Below are 19,188 nucleotides of genomic sequence, written 5' to 3'. Positions count from 1 at the left end.
TATGCATCTCATAGATGAGTTTAAAAGACTTAATTTATTAAAATTCCCATATTTTAAAAAAAGGAAGTGTTTAAGTGCTGTTGATGCACTATACAGCAACTTCAAAATTATAACGTAGAGATTGTTTTCTTTGTTGATACTCTGGGCCTAATATGTTTTTATGAGAAAGTTTCTAAGCATCTAGTGTTTGCTTAAATTTATGACCCTCAGATTCCAAGAAATTAAAATACTTGCAGTGTAGTAAATGCAGTTGATACGTGAGAATACTGAATTTTAGAAACTGCAGTCCAGCTTCTGTAAAATTAGAAATTACACTGACATCCTTTAGAAACAGAAATTGCTAAAACCGTGTATAAGCTATCCATTTTATTTGTTAATTGAAAATAACATAATTCTGAATTCAAATGTAAAATATTACACATTTTAACTTACCACATACACCAATTCCTTATGCTAATATATCTTTGAATATAAATATCAGCATTGCAATATAAAATGTGATTATTTTAAGAAGTGTTTGATTTTGTCTAAATTTCCTCCAGACTTTTGTCTGTAAAGATATCCCAGAATTCAACATTTTTATGGTGATTCTGCTAACATGAACATGTAACACAACATTCCAGCAGTGTGCAATAATCAATAACATAAAGTTCTCTCCCCAGTATCAAATGTTTGCTTGTCATAACTCTGTCAGGTTCCTTTTCTGTGCTTCGTTACTCAATTCAACAGATACACTCTGTGCCATCAGTGCCTTACTCTGAACTGTGAAAAGGGGAAGGTACCAGTGCAGTTTGTTTAAAAGAACTTCTAAATTGACTGCAAAAAGAGCAGAATATATCCAGGGAAAAAGATACTGTAATCAGAAGCTTACTTTAAGAACAGATCTTGTTTTTAATATATTTTGAAGAGAACAAGTATAAAAGTATATTTGATGTACCTATATATTCGTTCTATATAAGTTGTTTTCCCTTTCTGTTGTATTGTGAAAATGAGAATGAACAGCAGTGTAGAGACTCAGTGTGTGAGAATCCTTCACAATTGATTTTTACCATTTAAAGAACATTTCAATCAAAAGGGTAGATTTCAGCTTCACTTATAGATGCCGGTCAGAGTCAATTGGGTCTTCTACAGACAAGCCCTTGAAAACTCTGCAGGTCCATTCTCACCCCATTCTCAGTCTCTTAGGTGCAGTAGAGCTGCTCTGTGCTCTTTGTTTTTCTTCACTCTTTTTGAACACTTTCTGTCCCACCCAATAGGCAACATTTACATATATAATAAATAATCATATCATCAAACATCTTTAAGAGCTGAAGTTATTTGTTAGCAAAGTAGATTTTCTCCACAGAGGCTTACCTGTCAGGCTATTCTGCTTTCATATCCGAAGAACCATTCACATCACTGAGGTGATACAAAGTGTTTTTGCTTGAAAAGAAGTGTTAGTTGTTGTCAAAGCTCTTTAAGGGTCTGACAGCTGTTAGCTTTCAGGAACAGCACAGAACGAGACTTAATAATGTAGAATATATGGATTTTAGCAAAATACGAATCAAAAACATTTAGGAATATGAGGAATTAGGGGCCACAGAGCTCCTAAACAAATGTCAGGGAAGGGGTATTCATGAGAGAATAACAACCCAAAGAAAGCAGCAAATACATGAGGATTTTTACAGGAATGGGTTACTTTGGCACAGGCTTATGTCTTTCTGCTAAGTGTTATCAATTCCTTTCTTTGCTTTTGTGGTGAAAAGGGCATCAGATTTTCTGCACTCTGTAATATGCACCTGCTTATGATTTTCTATTTTATTGATTTTCTGTTTCCCTCATTACCATCTGGTAATATCTCATTCAAAATATATGGTAAGGGAAATTTTTGAGTACTTCAGATAATCTCTAATATTTAGTATTTTGGGGAGAGGGTCATATTGCCTACATCTGTGGGGGAGAGAAAAAGCACTGCAAAATAGTCCTTGATGGTGAATTTTTAGTTATTTTTTATTACTAGTTCATATGGAACACTGAAATCAGTACTAATGTGAGGGATTTAAACTGTTTTTAAGATTAAGCTTATATTTTTAGTATTTTTAATTAAATCTTTACAGCTTGTCATTTGATCGTAAACTTTGCTAGCTAAGGAGTTCCTCTCTGTCCTCTCCATGGTTCTGTTCTAATCTCTGCTTTATATCTATCATATAAAGTTATGTTCTCTTATAGTTACAGAATATATGAACTAACGGTACAGTGAAAAAACCATGGACCTGTATTAACCTAAACGATCAAGACACAGGAATGACAAGGAGGAGCATTCCAGTCTCCGAAAATTTCAAATTCTGATGTATGCTTTGTACAATATATGGAAAGTGGTATCTTAAGGAAATGGAAATTAAGCTATTTTGAAAAAGAGAGAGAACAGCTAAAATACTCTGTCTTGCTTTTATAGTTCTTATTGAACTCATAATTTGAGTTTACATTCACTTACTCCCTCTTCTGCCATCTTCTGAAATAGCAGTACCTCATTTCAAATCGTCAAGGCAACATCTGCCAACAGTTTTGTCTGCAGAACGTTGAAGTACAGGATAAAAACTGTATCTTGGAGAGTTTTGCTATAGATATTCTAATTAGATATTAGTTTTAGATATTAGTTTTATGGCATACAAGATGTAAGTTTTTATAAACAGGAAGTGTCTTTTGAAGGAATAAATTACTTGCATTAACATCTTATGTGACAGTGGTATAAAAGGAGATTTCTTTTTTCTCTGCTTAAAAAAGGTGTCCTCAACATACCTAAGAATGTACAATATGACTGTATAACATCACTGCCAGAGTATGAGCATACGAGTGAAAACAAAGTTGGGATAATTTTAGCTTGGAGGGGAGGGGAAAATTATTATGAATTTCTTCTATTTCAAATATGTTCCCAAATACTATAAAAATTATTTCATCTGCTGCTTCTTAGGAAAAAGAAATCAGTAAAGGAAATCAGACATAACAAATGGGAATTTCTGGCCCAGCGACAGTAGATAGAGACCTGGGTGATTTATTACCACACACCTTTCAATCAAGTAATATGTGTGCTGCGGTGGAATAAACTCAAGACGCTCTGGCAGCCAAGTAGACTTTGATAACTTTTGTTCGTAGACATGACTCATATTTTGGTAGCCTCTTTTTTCTAAGCTACTGATCTTCCCTAAACTTTACAGTGAGTGCTCACTGAACTTAAAGAAACCTTTACTCATTCCACAAACGGGCATTAAATACTGGGCCAAACTGATTTTTTTCCTAAAATATCAGATACAGTCTCATTTTACAAGTTTTTTTTGTCCAGCATCTTTTACATTCTACAGAACAAATGATGGTGAAAGATGAGTTACTTTTTATAGTCACATCGCCTCCCTTAATTTAGTTTTATAGCACAAATGAAGTTTGAAAATACTAATTTGCCTACCTTTATGTTTTTGTTGATGTCGAGGGTTAAGATTGCGGGGTGGCAATAAAACCCTGGCAGATGTATTGTTAACCCCCTCTTCCCCCCCCCGCCACTTCCCCCTCCCTCTCCCCCCTTTCCACTAAGGAGAGGCGATTGGGAGGAAAAGAAGGACAGAGTGAAGAGAGTTGGAAAAAATTAAAGATGTTTTACTAATGCTACTAATAAGAATAGAGAAAATAATACAAAATATACAAAACCAATCTTGAAAGTCTCAGCAACTGCAGAGCCGGCAACCAAAGTCCTGGATTAGACTCTGCAGCCAATCGGGGCTGGATTCAGTCTGTCACTAGGCCTCAGTTCGCAGGGACGACTAGCAAGGTCCTCTTCTAATGTCGGCCATAAGCAGAAGGGAAAAGGGCAAAAGGGAAAAGCAAAAAAGATCCTCGTGATCTCCCACTTTTATATGAAGTGTTCACGTGAATGGGATGTTATACACAGTTGGTCAGTTTCTTGCTCACTTGCTTCTCGTCGCCCCTCTCGTGAGATGTCCATCTGTGCTTATCAATAAGTTTGCATTCCATTTGCTAGGTTTACCAAAACATGTGTCTGGTTCTCCAGGAAAATGCAGTTAATATGAAGGCTTTAGCTGACAGGCAAATTCACTAAAAGAGAAACTTGTTTTTAGCAAAACCAGGACGGTTGATTCATGGGTAATGTTGATTATGTTTGTGTTTTGTGTTGATTTTGTGGCACATTAAGATGCTGTACACAATTAAAAATAAAAATGATAAATGCACTTTGTTAAATCACCCTAAAATGTCTGAAGGGAAGGCTAAGAACAGCTTACATTTTCCCAACAAGGATCCTCAGATACAGAAGGCATGGTAGGGACTGCCTTATTCTTCGGGTTGTTTTTAGTGGTAGACTGCACCCTGGGAAACAACACATGGGTAGAAACATATGACGTAGCATTTGGCCCTGCTGCTTTTGTGCCAATATGACGTCTTGCTGGATTTAAGATACGATTGTTATTTGTTAATGAATTTTGTCCAGATTGGAGCATAATGGGTGCCCTCTGTGCAGTTTGTGAAAGTTGTATGTGCACAACATCAAAGTGAAGCTCTGTGTGGCACGTTCCGGGTGTGACATAAAGTTGATATAGTCTGAGCATGTAAAGCCTGCTGAGGCAAAATATGGCCAAACTTGGTGCACACTGTTCTCTATATTGCCTGTTCAGCATGACCTCTGGAAGGGGCCATGCCCTATGCTGCATAAGTTTTTACTTAAATTAAAAAAATAATAGTAATGAAATAATATCTGACTGGCAGAACTATTACTTGGTAGTGCAGTCAAAGCCTTAGTTTGCTCCTGCTAAATCCACTCTGGCATTGCCTTTTCCAGTGAAGCCAACTGGATCTTCTTTCTGCCTGTCTACTAGTCAGAATACTTGTTGACCCATGCAGAATACATGCAGCGCTTCCTCCCTCAAGGATGAAAAGCAGCTATGTTAGCGATGTTGTCTCAGGTCTCCCAGAGGCACCATAACTATTCAGAAGCAAAGTGGTAACTAGAAGTTGGGAGAGTTGTGCTGCCTTGCTACACCTTTATTTTTTTTAATTCTGCAAGAACTGTAAATAACTTTCCTTTAAAACATCTCAATTTCCAGTCTCTCTAGGGAAAAATCCTAAAAAAATATATTCTCTGTGGTAATTTATAGCCAGAATTACCAGGTTTTTAAAACACAGCATAAAAAAAAAAAAAAAGAAAAAAGAAAAATAAAAAAAGAAAAAAAAAAAACAGGTAACTGAAGCTTTTTCCTTTCCATTGAGGGGGATACTGAAAATTACCCTAAAAGAGATATTCAAATTCAGCTGGTTTAAATTTGAGCTCTCCAGGAATTCACCTTAGAGTTGACTTTCTGAAACACTGTCTTGTCTTCTGCTGCCTTTTAGTTAATATTGTGTAACAATCCCTGGTATTCATATCCAAAGACATAGTTTTTCAGTCCTTTTGTATTAATTTGAAATTATACATTTGATCAGCGCTTGCTCTTTTCTTGGCAACAACAAAAATAGTCAATGAAAATAATCATTACAATGTTTTACAGCAATAGTGATCACAGAAAATCAGCATTTTATATATTATCAGATTCAAAAATATTGGCAAGGTTGTGAATATTTACAATGGTTTAGGTAAATGAGAGTCTTCCCAAGAAAATACAAATTCGTCAATAAATATATTCTTTAATTTTTGAGAGGATATATAAATAATGATTTTGAGAAACCAAGAATAATTTCTGCTTTGTTCATATTTTAATAGGATAGTCCCCTTTGCTGTTTCAGTAATTAAGTCTTATGACATTCCAGAAAGCATAAATCCTGCTGAGATGTTTAAGTTTGGAGCAACCTCTTGATGTACAAACAAAATAAAAAATAAAAAAGACACCCAGGATCTTAACAAGCCTGTTTTGCTTTTACCTTTGAAACAAAATTGAATGGTAAAGCAAAATGGCCTACCGAAACTGTTCTAGCCTTGTTGTTAACTAGAACCTCCCTTTGAAATTCATTGCCTTCAATTACATTTTTTAAAGAATTTTAATTATGTGCCTGAAAAGAATAAAGATGCTTCAGGCTCCATTTGTTTATCATGGAAGGCCTAAAAAATTGAGGACAGAGCTTCCCAGCACATGCAGGGGTTGCAGAGAGGGAGAGATGACTTTTAATTCGACAAGTTCAGAGAGATTTCTTAGTTTGACGCGCACAGCAGGGGGTCTTTGAGTGCCTGGCAATACTTCAGCATTCTGAGCTTTGAAAGTCTTTCCCTGCAGCAGAAATTGTATCAAAAGCCAATGATAATATTCCCTGCAAGGTAAAGGACCCTATTGAAGATTTCTAGAGCTGTTTATTTATTCATCACAGTTTTTTCTTTTAGGACGTATCAGGCGTATAGGTAATAATTCACACAGATGCTAGAAAAAATGAAATAATTAAATAAATAAGTCGGAATCCCTCATTAATCCTTCACCTTTCCCATAAGTTTTCCATAGGCCATGTTCACCTATAAAATTCCCTGTCATTCCCTGCCACGTATTCTGCATGCAATCTTCACTTCAAATCTCAGCTTTTCCCTATTTTTAACAGAATTGTCATTTCTGTCTGCCTTCCATTAATACCACCAGCTGAGTACATAAGATGTTTATGGCCATTTCCTTCCACTAAAACCTCAAAGTGATTGATTAATTTTAAAGAAGGATATTCAATTTCTTAGGGGTCTTTCTAAATCTGATTTTTAAAGTATATTTGAGATAACTGTTTCAAAGCAAAGATTAAAGCCTTATTTTTATTCCAGAGATCAGAGTTTTAATGTTTTGGCATTATTTCTATTTGAAAAGTGTACACATGTGTTTTTCTTCCTGGTTTTGTTTTGTTTCTGCAGCAGAGCTGGGACTGTGAGACTACGACAACCTTTCCCTTGTGTAATGTCAATGTCGGCTATCACTTTGGCAGAATCAGCCAGCTCAGTGAAGACAGAAAAACCCTCCTCCCCTCCTGTATTTTCATCTTCTACTGGCATTCAAAGTGACCTTCCCTTATAAATATTGGTGAGTGACCACATGGGGAAAGCAGTTTCTGGGTGCAAAGGAACTTGTTTCAAAAAGCTGTGTTGACCTGAGAGATTTCTAGTTTTGTTTTTGTTTGGTTTTAGTTTTGTTTTTTGTCTGATCGGTTTTGTTTGCTTGTTTTAAGTATAAAAAAAAAATGCCACATATGCAGGTTTTAGGTTTCTTTTTTTTAATAGTAATTTGAGGTATTTAACAACACTTATTTATCTCCATTTATAGGCATTTACAGAACTTTAACATGTGCTATCTATTAGAACTATAGGAAAAAATTTTTCAAAATACTGTTTTAGAGAGAGATACTTCCTGAGAGCAAACAAGAGATTCTTTCTCTTCCATCTTCCTATTGCTTTGTCTTAGCTAAATGATCTGGCATGGTATAAATTTATCATAAAGCCCCAAATATGGCAAGATGAAACTTTCCCAAGTGTAAGAATTAAGGAACATAGCTAGAGGCTGCATTCTGGGACCCTTCTGTTTTGGGAAGCATGCCTGAAGTGAAATCACAGCACTGCAGAAATTCTGATACCCACAGGGCAGTCCAGAAATGATGTAGTAACTGTAATAGTTCCATAAGGCTGTCTAAATTACATAGTTCAGTACTGGAAAAGTTTTCAGGTCATTTGAGGCTGATTTATCCTGCTTCAGATATCCAGTATGCCTAAAGAGATTTTCAGTGTTGAAAACAGATATGTGGATAGTGAAACAGCCACTCATGGCTCAGGAATATTTACAGTACCATAACACAGAACACTACAAAGTACATGCTTAGATACAAAAAATATTTAACCTGGCTTGTAAGAGTTTGAAAGCTGTAAATATGGGCAGGATCTAAGGCTGGAAATTATTTAAGGATTACACATATTTAATCTAAAGACATTCCCATAAAAGAGTCACTTAGCCAGCTGCCATTCAGTATTAACTACATTATTGCAATTGTGGTCTGGACAATCGCGTAGTGAGGTGGACTGAGAACTGGCTGAAGGAAAGAAGCCAGAGAGTCGTGGTCAATGGGGCAAAGTCCAGTTGGAGATCTGTATCTAGTGGAGTGCCTCAGGGGTCAGTACTGGGATATTCATCAATGACTTGGACGAGGGAATAGAGTGTACTGTCAGCAAGTTTGCTGATGACACCAAGCTGGGAGGAGTGGCTGACACGCCAGAAGGCTGTGCTGCCGTCCAGCCACCTGGACAGGCTGGAGAGTTGGGTGGGGAAAAATCAATGAAATATAACAAGGGCAAGTGTAGAGTCTTGCATCTGGGCAGGAACAACCTCAGGTTCCAGTAGAAGTTGGGGAATGACCTATTAGACAGCAGTTTACGGGAAAGGGACCTGGGTGTCCTGGTGGACAGCAGGGTGACCATGAGCCAGCACTGTGGCCTTGTGGCCAAGGACGCAAATGGCATCCTGGGGTGTATTAGAAGGGGGGTGGTTAGTAGACCAAGAGAGGTTCTCCTTCTCCTCTACTCTGCCCTGGTAAGACCACACCCGGAATATTGTGTCCAGTTCTGGGCCCCTCAGTTCAAGAAGAACAGAGAACTTATGAGGAAAGGCTGAGGGAGCTGGGTCTCTTTAATTTGGAGAAGAGGAGACTGAGGGTTGACCTCATTAATGTTTACAAATATATAAAGGGTGAGTGTCATGAGGATGGAGCCAGGCTCTTCTCGGTGACAACCAATGATAGGACAAGAAGTAATGGGTTCAAACTGGAACACAAGAGGTTCCACTTTAAATTTGAGAAGAAACTTCTTCTCAGTAAGAGTAACAGAACACTGGAACAGGCTGCCCATGGGGGTTGTGGAGTCTCCTTCTCTGGAAACATTCAAAACCCACCTGGACACACTCCTGTGTAACCTCATCTAAGTGTTCCTGCTCCGGCAGAGGGATTGGACTAGGTGATCTTTTGAGGTCTCTTCCAATCCCTAACATTCTGTGATTCTGTGTAATTATCTCCTATTCAGACTACAGTCAGACAACTGTGATGTATCATTTATGACTATATGATAAGTAATGTTTGATTTTTTTTTAATTTTTTCTTAAATGTATGTGTACTTGAAGTATGTCAGTTTCAAGGACAAGAGAAACTTCAAAAGAAATATTAATAGGAGTGTTATCATGGCACCAGCCTAACAAAATAATGCCTTTCATCAAAGGAGCACTTCCAACAAAAGCAAAGGCTGGTATATGTAGTGTATGTGTCTGTCGCATAAAGAATGAGCAGTGGTGCTGTTTAGAACTTCCTCAGCTATCTGTTAGGATTGTCACTGGTGTCCTTGGATACCAGAAATCAGGGAACAGAGTGGAGGAGGTCAAAAATTTCACAGAATTGCATAAATAGCTATGCTCTATCAATGTTGTTATTTCTTTCTGTATCAGCTATGTCACGGAGTCTTCCTAATTTTGTGGTTAGTATTTGGGTATAGAGGTATATCAGCATCAGGCTTGATTTTTAGGATTTGTTGGACTCTCATAGAACTGAATTAAGTCTTCATCCTGGTTTGGTATCATTATAAAGATGATTTCAAAAACTGAAGGAATAAATAAAGGTATTGGATGAATAACATTTCTACAGCTTTTAATCTAGTAACATCGTGCTACTCATAACCACATAGTACAACATTTAGTTCAGTGACATGGGTAAGGTTGCATACCATTTAAAACGTGAGGGGATAGTAGAGTTTCAAATCATTCATCTTTTAAGAAAGGCCTTCTTTAACTGTATTTCCATTCTAAAGTTGTCTCTCAGCTCATTTTTATATCATTAGAGGATGTTGCATAGCTGTACAGTATCTGTATGGAATAACTTACTGTTTGATCATATTACAACATTTTGGACACGTAGCTGCTTTCCTTTAAAATGGATGGGACAGAACTACAGACAGTCTAACAGTTAAAGACTCCAAATTTCTTGTTTTCCATGCAAGATTCCAAATATAGACATAGAGATCGTAACTAAATATTTTAAGTTATAATGACGTATTTTGAAATCTTGTAAGGGCGACCACTAAGTATATAACACCTGTTTAACAAGTAGTAATAGGTAACCGGATGATCACAAGCTCTGTTGGGACCACAGCAACTCCTCTGTCCTCATTCAGAGAGTGTAGCAGCTTTGTAGAAGTTGGGGTGTGACCAGATTGGATCAACTAAAATTGTTACCGTTTCTCAGTTCATTTCTGAGTTCAGTACTGTGTTCAGCTCTGGGGCTCCCAGCATAAGAAGTTCATGGACCTGTTGGAGCGAGTCCAAATGAAGGCCATGAAGATGATCAGAGAGCTGCAGCACCTCTCCTATGAGGATAGACTGAGAGAGTTGAGGTTGTTTAGCCTGGAGAGGAGAAGGCTCTGATGAGACTTTATAGCAGCCTGCCGGTGCTTGAAGTGGGCCCACAAGAAAGCTGGAGAGGAACTTTTTACAAGAACATGTAGTGACAAGGGATAAGGGCTTTAAACTGAAAGAGGGTAGATTTAGATTACATGTAAGGAAGACATTTTTCACTGTGAGGGTGGTGAGGCACGGGAACAGGCTGCCCAGCAAAACTGTGGATGCCCCATCCCTGACAGTGTTCAAGGCCAGGTTGAAGGGAGGATCGGAACTACATGATCTTTAAGGTCCCTTCCAACTCAAACCATTCTATGATTTCATGACTCTGGCAGCTCAAAAAAATGGTGTTTTACTTTAGGCTACATCCAGTGCTGGAAAGAAGTGACAAAGCATGACAGTAATTTGTGATATTATGTTTTCCTTCTTTATTTTCACTTTGATACAGCCATGTACTTCAATGGGATCTGCCAGATAGTTCTAGATTCAGTCATATGCTGCTTCCATTGCATTTTTCATGCATTTGATATTTTGTTCAAGTTTGACATTTTAGAAGGAGTAAGGGATGTAATTCAATAAAATTGAGAGTAAATTGATAAATATATTAAATATTGCACATACATGCTTATAAATCTTCTCTCTTTGTGAAGAAGATGGGATTGAACACATTCTGGTTTTTAATCTATTGTGTCAGAGTGGGATTAATCCAACTCTAATTGTTTTATTGTTGTTTTCTTTTAAAGCCTCAACTATTTTCCAGCAGTTTAGTGAAAAATCCGGTGTAAGCTCTAACACAGAAAGCTTTAAAGGCAAGTTTACCCCTTTGAAGTTTGTAGCTCTGAACCACATATGAAGGCTTAATGAGGACACTTCCTTGCAACTTGGTTCAAGTATTGATTGACTGTGAACATTGCATTAACTTCCAGAAGTATAAACTATCATTAGTCTTAAACAGTGTTTATCTCCCCTAAGTAAAGGACTTTCCTATAAAAGAATATGCATTTTCCTTTTATCTGTGGGTATTTTCATCTGTTTTATTTATTTTTCTTGTGCCTAGCCTCTTAGGAATGTGATGAAACTGGAATAATAACACCCTTATTTTTAAAATAAAACGTCACACAAACTGCCAAATAGCAGAACCATGATGCTGCTGGAGCTAGAACTAATAAAGCTAGATTTACCTTGGAAATCTTGCTTTCTTTGTCCTGAAAGATCACCAGTTTCCACTGCAACCCAAATTTCCCTTTTCCTCTTGTTTCCTATTACCCTTTTTGGATAAGAGACAAAAGAACAGTGCTTAGTCTGAAGCTCCATGAATCATGAGTAGCCCAGCCAGCTCCTTTCAGAATGTCTGAATTCTACCCACATTCTTCTCCCTGGAAATATTAATTTGGATCTCCGTCCCTGAAACTTACAGATTCTTAATTGTTTTTAAGACCTTTTTTTTTTTTTTTTTTTTTTTTTCCTGATTTGTATAACATTTGACCGTCACTCAGCTGAAAACTTATTAATTGCAGAGAGACAGGACACACGTACGGACTGGGATTTTGGCCTTAGTTAAGGCTAAAACGCACAATCATTTAAAAGGATCCCAGAAGTAACTAAGATCCACATACTGCTGTTGGTAGTAAGAGGCAACCCAATTAAAAAGAAATCTCCAAATGTTTTTCTTAATTAAAAAGCAAATTTTTGTGAAATGTACTTATGGCTTAATTCCCTATTTGAACTTTTGTTTGTTCAAATAGCAGATAAAACAGAACAATCCCCTTCCGCAAGGTTTTAAACTTAGAAAATATATAGAAGTGAATTGCTGATATTAGCTTGAGATTTTACAGTGATTATCTACCTAGATCATCCTAACTGCTCATGTGTAAGTCAAATTAACCAATAAGAACAGAGAATACTGGTCAGAGATTGTTCACATAAAAAGTTCAGAGCTCAAATAAATTAATAAGATAATTCTGAGTAATCAGAATATTCATATGAAATCACAAAAGTTCTGCTAAATACTTGAATAATACATTGTAATTTATCAGATGAATGTGTCATTAGAATTTTAGCACATTGCAAACAAAAATTAGAATTATATACACACATGGAAATCATGAAGACAAGTTATTCAGTTTTAAAATATGTTATTATTTTGATAATGATTTATTTGAATACAGAAAAAAAAACATTAAAATGCCATAGGTGGTACTACTCCCTCTATTAAGCTATAGGGCAAACTGAGCTTAAGCGTGGAAAGCTGCTGTGTAAAGGAACTAAATGAGAGGGCTCTGTGGAGGTGCCAAAAGCCTTTTGACTAACAACATTTAGGAAGCACTAGCTGTTCATTTGGCAGTACTTTCAGATAACTAAGTAGCTGTCTTGTCTGCTGCTCAAAAATCCAGGTCAAAATTATTATGCATATAGTCTTGTTATTTAGTTACAGTTATGCAGCAAAGCTGAAAAAAAAAAAGTATATTATTTTTGTTATTATTATTATTACTACTACTACTATTCAGAAATCATATTGTAAGAAGGAGGAAAAGATTTCAGAGATTTATTTTGTTTTTTGTTCCTCTTTCTTTGCTTTCTGTTTTTTTTCTTATGTGTGTAAAAACTTTATTTTTTATTTTAATTTTCATTCAGGTTAGATGTCTTTTTAACTAAAGTTTTGGAATTATCCAACTATGGATTTTACATTTTTATGGTGACTGTAAAAAGGGTCTTCTGCATGAGCGCCACAGAGAATGACATCACTTGCAAGCATCTGGTGCTTGGGCTGGCATCCAACTCTAGGTTATGTGCCATGAACTAAGTGACATGTTTCAGCATAAGATACACTGAGTCAGGCCCACTGGCCAGTGAATGTGGGTGGGGATAAGTGATACGCCACAAATCTCCTGTTCCTGGGCTACAAACAGGCATCTTTGTCAGAGCAGAAGTTGTAGCTAGCTAGAAGTGGAGTAACTGTGAGAATGTTCAGATGGTTAAGGGTGCCCATATTCGTAGCCGAGCTTAAGCTGTAGCTCACTGACCATTCATAATCTGAGATTTTTGGTCCTCACTGTGTCAGTCTACTTGCCTCTGGCTGCAGGCATAGGCCTTCCCATCATGCAGATGGTGAGGGAAGCCAGCTTCTGAATTACCTCCATCTAGACACACAGTCTAGACATCATTCTTATGGAAGTTTCAGGTATTCATTACCAGTGTTGAGAAACTTTAGGAAATGAAAGAGAATAGAAGGATGAGAAGAAGCACAACTGTAACCTTGTGGTTAATATAGTCTCCATGGAGAAGAAAGGAGAGGCCTCAATCTCACTTTTAAGGACTGCTCCTGCATTTTTTACTGTACAGTCGTTGGAAAAACACCTTTCACTTTAAAAGCTTGATTTCTTGTAACAAAAAAAGATGTCAGCTTTACAAAAGTTACTGAAAATTCACATAAAATACAATTCATATTTTATTTGGTTTTATATGTTACAGATACAAGCCTTTGGAAGCAAATATGCTTTTTCAAAATCTGTGTATTTTTAAAAAATTTCAACTGCTGGGGAGAAAAAATATATCTTAGATATCCTACATTATACTTTGATTTGCATTAATCCAGTGGGAATTCAGAATAGCATTTCTTCCTCAGTACTTCATCTCTCTGTCAGCTATACAGCTTTTTCTATGTATGTTTTTCTGATTGCTTTGCAAAAGTATGATTAAAAGGCATTCTGGAACCATGACTGTGTAAGACTTAGTTAAAGAAACTTAACATGCATTTTATCAAAGTCACTGGCAATAGCCAGATTTGCTGTCAAGTAACTTCTGTGATTCCTTGGCTTAAATGATGTTATCCTGATTTTGAATGTGTGCTAGTAAACCATACCAAAACAGTGCAAATATACAAACAAATAGAATGCAATTAATCAGGTAAAAAAGAGGAATTTAATTTAAGGCCAAGGATTTTATTTTTTTTTTTCATTACCAGATTGTTGCTTTTATTCCTGCTAACTTCTGATTGACGTAGCAATTGCATTATGGTTAAAGAAACCAAAATGAATAGAGCATCCTTCTGCTTTTACACTTTTACACTCTGCATTTACACAGCGAGCTGTGACCAGCTGACAGCAACCAGCAACCAAACTGAAGTTTGCCAGCCAGCAAGATGTACAGACAGGTACATTAATTAGTTTATTGCGCAACTAAATATTCCAGCAGTTCAAAGCAGACATCAGAGATTAAGATAGTTGGAAAGAATTATATTCTTCTTTTAGTATCCCACTTCAGCGACTTTCAAAGTTTTCACAGTTTACAGCTTTATTCATCTCTTGCATCTGTTATACTACTCCTTACCACATTTTCCAGTTCCAGCTCAGGAAGTGACTGTAGGATGTGCTCAGGCAACATTAGAACTTGCATAGTGGGTTAAATCATAAAGATCATCTTTCCTTGTGTGCCCACAGCAATATATGCCAACAAATTGCTTCTCCATTTATTTAAAGCATGAATTTAAGCATATCTGAAAATCCAATTTGCCTTCAAGTCAAACTCTCCATTCTGCTGGTATTAGAGTTGTCCTACTTCCATTGCAATCCAGTTTGTGTGTACATGTGCAGACTTTGTGGGCCAGTACAAAAGGCAAATTCAGACAGATGCAACAGGAGCCAAATTCTGTCTTCAGGGCCAAATGCATGATCATGTGTGCATGATCACATGCAAGTGCACGCCCTGGCAGCTTGATAGTGCTCTGGCACAAAGGTTAATCGAGTGAATTATGCTAATTAAGTGAATATACATCTGTACTGGAGAATAATGTATCTCTGCACCTTAGAAAATAAGATAGAAAATTGATGTTTCCCTTTCCGTTTTAAATATACTTGTATGCCAGGGATAGAAAAAAGCAAAATGCATTCATATCGAAGCTACGTATTATATTGGCAAAGAAAATTCATGTTTCAGCTGGTGGGGTTTGATCTACTAACCAAAATCAGGTATGATTTGTGCCATATTATTTTCTAGTGCCAATATTAATAGTGGTCTTGAACACATGATTAATTTCTATGCCAGCACAAAATTCTGAAACTAAATGTACTTAGCCTTCAGTTGAAAAATACAATAGAAAAATGAAATGGGGAAATGTAGGTCTGTAGGGGTAAATGATCTATCAGTCTGATTTAATAATGATTGATACATACCAAATTTGAACATGATTTTAGACGCTGAGGAGCCTATGGTTTATTTGTTTTCAGCTCTGAAAGTTCACCTAGCTGCCTGAAAAGTTTGAAAAACATTATCAAGGTGGGTTGTGGGTTTTTTTTAAACTCATATGGTACATTAGTGAATGTTACCTTCATAGCAAACTGAGGTCCAATTCCTGAAGCTATCCTAATTCCTTAAAGACTTTCATGCAGGTAAAGTAATTCTCAATATGTGGATGGCTGAAAGGCGAGGCCTTTGCTCTCTTGTCAAATGCCCTTACTGTGTTAGGGCAAAACTGTACCAGGAGAATAGCGAGGTCAAACTAGCTTCAGGCATTCATAAATGCAAAGTTACCAGGGGCTGAACACTGGGTAGATGTATTTTCCCATCCAAATGGTTCTTTACTCTCTAACAAGAAAGAAACTGGATTCTAATGAATGCATGTCTTTAGAAAGGAAAGAAAAAAAAAAAAAAAAAAAAGAAAACAACAACAAAAAAATTATTTTTCCTCTGAAAAACTCTGTAAGCATTTTATTTAATCGACTGGTCCTTACGATCTCTGTTAAGAAAAGAAATTAGCTGTTAATATCGTGGGACATAGTTATGTTAAAGGTCATATTAAACAAAAGTCAAATCTAAACTATCTGAGGAGTATGGAGAAGATATTTAATGCAAATTTTTGTGAAAAAAAAAAGATGTATGTCACTGCAGGTCATCTCTGAATATTCTTGTTGGGGTTTCTCTGTTGGATATGCAATCTCAGCTAAATGTTTTGAAGAGGAGGAATCAAATAAATTGCCCTATTTTGGGTCTTTCTCATCTGTATACAGTTGTGCAGCTCTAGTAGACCTGAAAATTGCCCAGAGACAAACTTTTAAAAAATAGAGTGCTTTTGAGGCAGAAAATTGCTTTTTTGCAGCATGGTCTAAGGGACAGGATGTGACAGGAGGACAAGGAGTTGTCACTATGTAGCGATATTGTAAAGCATATCTTACATAACAAAAAGGATCATTTGTCTCTTTTCTCTTTTGTTTTAAACTACAAGAGATTTAATTGAAACAGCTGAAGGTGTGCCCTAAACCAAAAAAAAGACATTATAATTTACAATTAAAATGGGAAGTTCCTTCCTTAACCCACCTGTAATAGCTATTCATTGCAGAGCACATGTGCTATGAAAGTCTGTCCATCACTTCTGAAGCCTTATTCTCAAAAGGAAGATTCAAAAAATTTTTAAAAAGTTAAAAAATAATAAAAAACCTCCTCGTTGTACATGCATGTCAAATATTAGCGTGATTCTTATAATAATAAAAGAAAGTAGTTTGTGCTTTTGATTGGCCTCTCGATGTTTGAGAGTGGTTTTGTATGGCTTAATTTTCTTTCTTATGGCAGTTTGTACATATAAAACAAAATGAGGAAAGGAGTGGAGGGGGAAAGAAATGTGCCATTTATATACTAAGGATATGAGGCCTCCTTTGGGCCCATTATACATTAATGGGTCAGCTGAGATTTATTAGGATATGTATATTAATCTTTATACACATTCACATACTATAATTGTTCCTTTGGTACTATAATGTGATTAGCTGTGAATTTGTGCAATATTAACAATAATATGGATTTCCATATTACAGAAAAGTAATAACAAATGGTTATTAAAAATGCATGTAAAGTATGGAATGTGAAAGCACTTCCAAACTCTCAGTAAACTGATTATCTTCTGTTGTTTTTAAATACCAAACTGGTTAAGTCTTTACTGTAAAGTGAAATCATGTCTGACAAAAGCAAAAATTTTATTTTCCACAGAATTCAACAAATTAATCTAAAACTGTATGAAAGAAAGATTATTGTCTTTTTATCATAGTAAGCTGAGATGTGGATATTCGCATTACTGTTACTTAAAAATATAGCAAAAAAAAAAAAATACAGAAGGTTACAGTAATGTTCAGTAGTAAAGTTTTCCTAGTAAGATGCTCATGTATGTAGGAGTGAGGTGCAGCGTGGAAGAAACAGTCTAAGATCTCTGCTGCTTCCCAGGCAGCCAGTTCACCATTGATACCTCTACGCTTCAAAAATGGGATGAGCTTCTCTCCTCTGTCTTGAATGGTATGAAAATATTTCCACCCATAGGGGAATCGTGTGATATATAGCTATAGTACAGTAAGAATATACTAAGGGAGAACTAATAATTTTAATTTTGTGAAGATAATTATTTTTTGATTTTTCAAATGGTGTAAAATTAAGCAGCCACTTTGATTTCAGATAGTTCGCTACAGCAGTGGCTTTGTGTGGCACAGGGTCCTACACCCTCTTCTGTTACTTGGCTTCTGCTTTGTGATCAGAAATGACAGAAGTCCCTGAACTTGGCTTTGAGAGAGACAAACAACATTGAGACCTTTTTATCTTCTTCCAATAAAATACATACTCCTTCCTCAAAAATTGGAAGCTTTTCTCTGAAGTTGTTTTCATAAGGTAGTGATGTTTGTTTATTGAAAGCTGGTTTCCCCTCCCTTCATAGCCGCATAGTGGGAGGGTGTCTTCTGTGACTCCTGTTTCTTGAATCATGAACTTCTATGTTCGCCTTGTTTATGTTTGGGGGAGTAGAAGGAATTTCTTTATTATGCCTTCTATCATTTGCCACATGTTTTTTATTGATTTCTAAAGCTGCTACTGATGTCACAGTTCCCACTTTTCCTTCCTCTGATCTGATACAGTTGTAAGATTATGAATATGTTACAGACTGTAAAACCTGGCCATAATGGAGGAAGTCAATTGTTAATTTTTGCCTTCATCTTCTAGAAATGCTGCTTTTCCCACATAAGTATTTTTTGGTCCTACAGACCCCTGACCACCTGATCGGATATGCACAGATCAAAATATTGTTATGCATTTCAAAGGTGTTCCTTAGACATTTTTTGTCCTGTTTTATTGTGTCATTATATTGAATTCAATAACCTGATAATCTCAAACCTGAATATGTTTTCATGAGCTGAAAAAGACTTGGGAATACCATTTTCACATATTTCCATTTTGTATTCCAATATTCAGAAATCTTACAAAATAAATAATGTTAAGTAACTTGAGTGTAGGATTTCTAGCTGTTTTATTTTTATACAAATTCTGTAAAAGGGACACCTGCCTTATTCGTACTCACGGTAATATGCAATTTAAGTACGGGGACTTTTGTCATGCATTTTACATTAAGATGATGAGCATTCTATTGTATTCAAATGCTTGTGGAATTGCTGTAAAATGACATACAGCAGGTGGGCCAGTGTCATTTGTGGAAAGTCTCTCTGAGCCGCAACTCGAGCTGCTGATGCTTCTTATTGGCATACCGCATTGCTGCAAGGCAACTGCTCTTTGCTTGCTTATCTACTGCATTTTACTTTGGTGCAAACTGATCCCTTATTTTAAATTTATATTTACTGTGTCATTTGCTTCTGCTTATTAATTTGTGGCTGCAAAAGGGGACAAATAAAAGGCAACCATTAAAAACACAGTTCTGTGAAGTGTACTTTCAGTGGTAAGGTGGAATAGTCCAAGGCTTGTGTTAAATTTTCTCTCTCATGTGTTGGCTATTAAAAGTGCCTTCTCTCATGGTTGATTGGACTCAAAGGAGTTTTCTTTTAACTTTGTGGTATCCTAACTAAAT

General features: G+C 36.3%; 1 protein-coding gene across 21 annotated transcripts in view; it reads left to right on the top strand.

Moving 5' to 3' along the window:
* TENM3 (teneurin transmembrane protein 3) overlaps nucleotides 1-19,188 on the top strand; it is a 1,347,463-nt gene that overhangs the window by 523,691 nt on the left and 804,584 nt on the right. For all 21 annotated transcript variants that reach the window (XM_065061257.1, XM_065061277.1, XM_065061276.1 and 18 more), the window contains exon 5: nucleotides 6,857-7,022. The gene's annotated coding sequence lies outside the window, so the exon portion shown is untranslated. The remainder of the gene's footprint in view (nucleotides 1-6,856; nucleotides 7,023-19,188) is intronic.

This window comes from Columba livia, chromosome 4 (assembly GCF_036013475.1).
Source record: "Columba livia isolate bColLiv1 breed racing homer chromosome 4, bColLiv1.pat.W.v2, whole genome shotgun sequence".
Lineage (NCBI taxonomy): Eukaryota > Metazoa > Chordata > Aves > Columbiformes > Columbidae > Columba > Columba livia.
The sequence above is the reverse complement of the archived record's forward strand: the minus strand, read 5'-3'. Positions and strand labels throughout refer to the sequence as shown.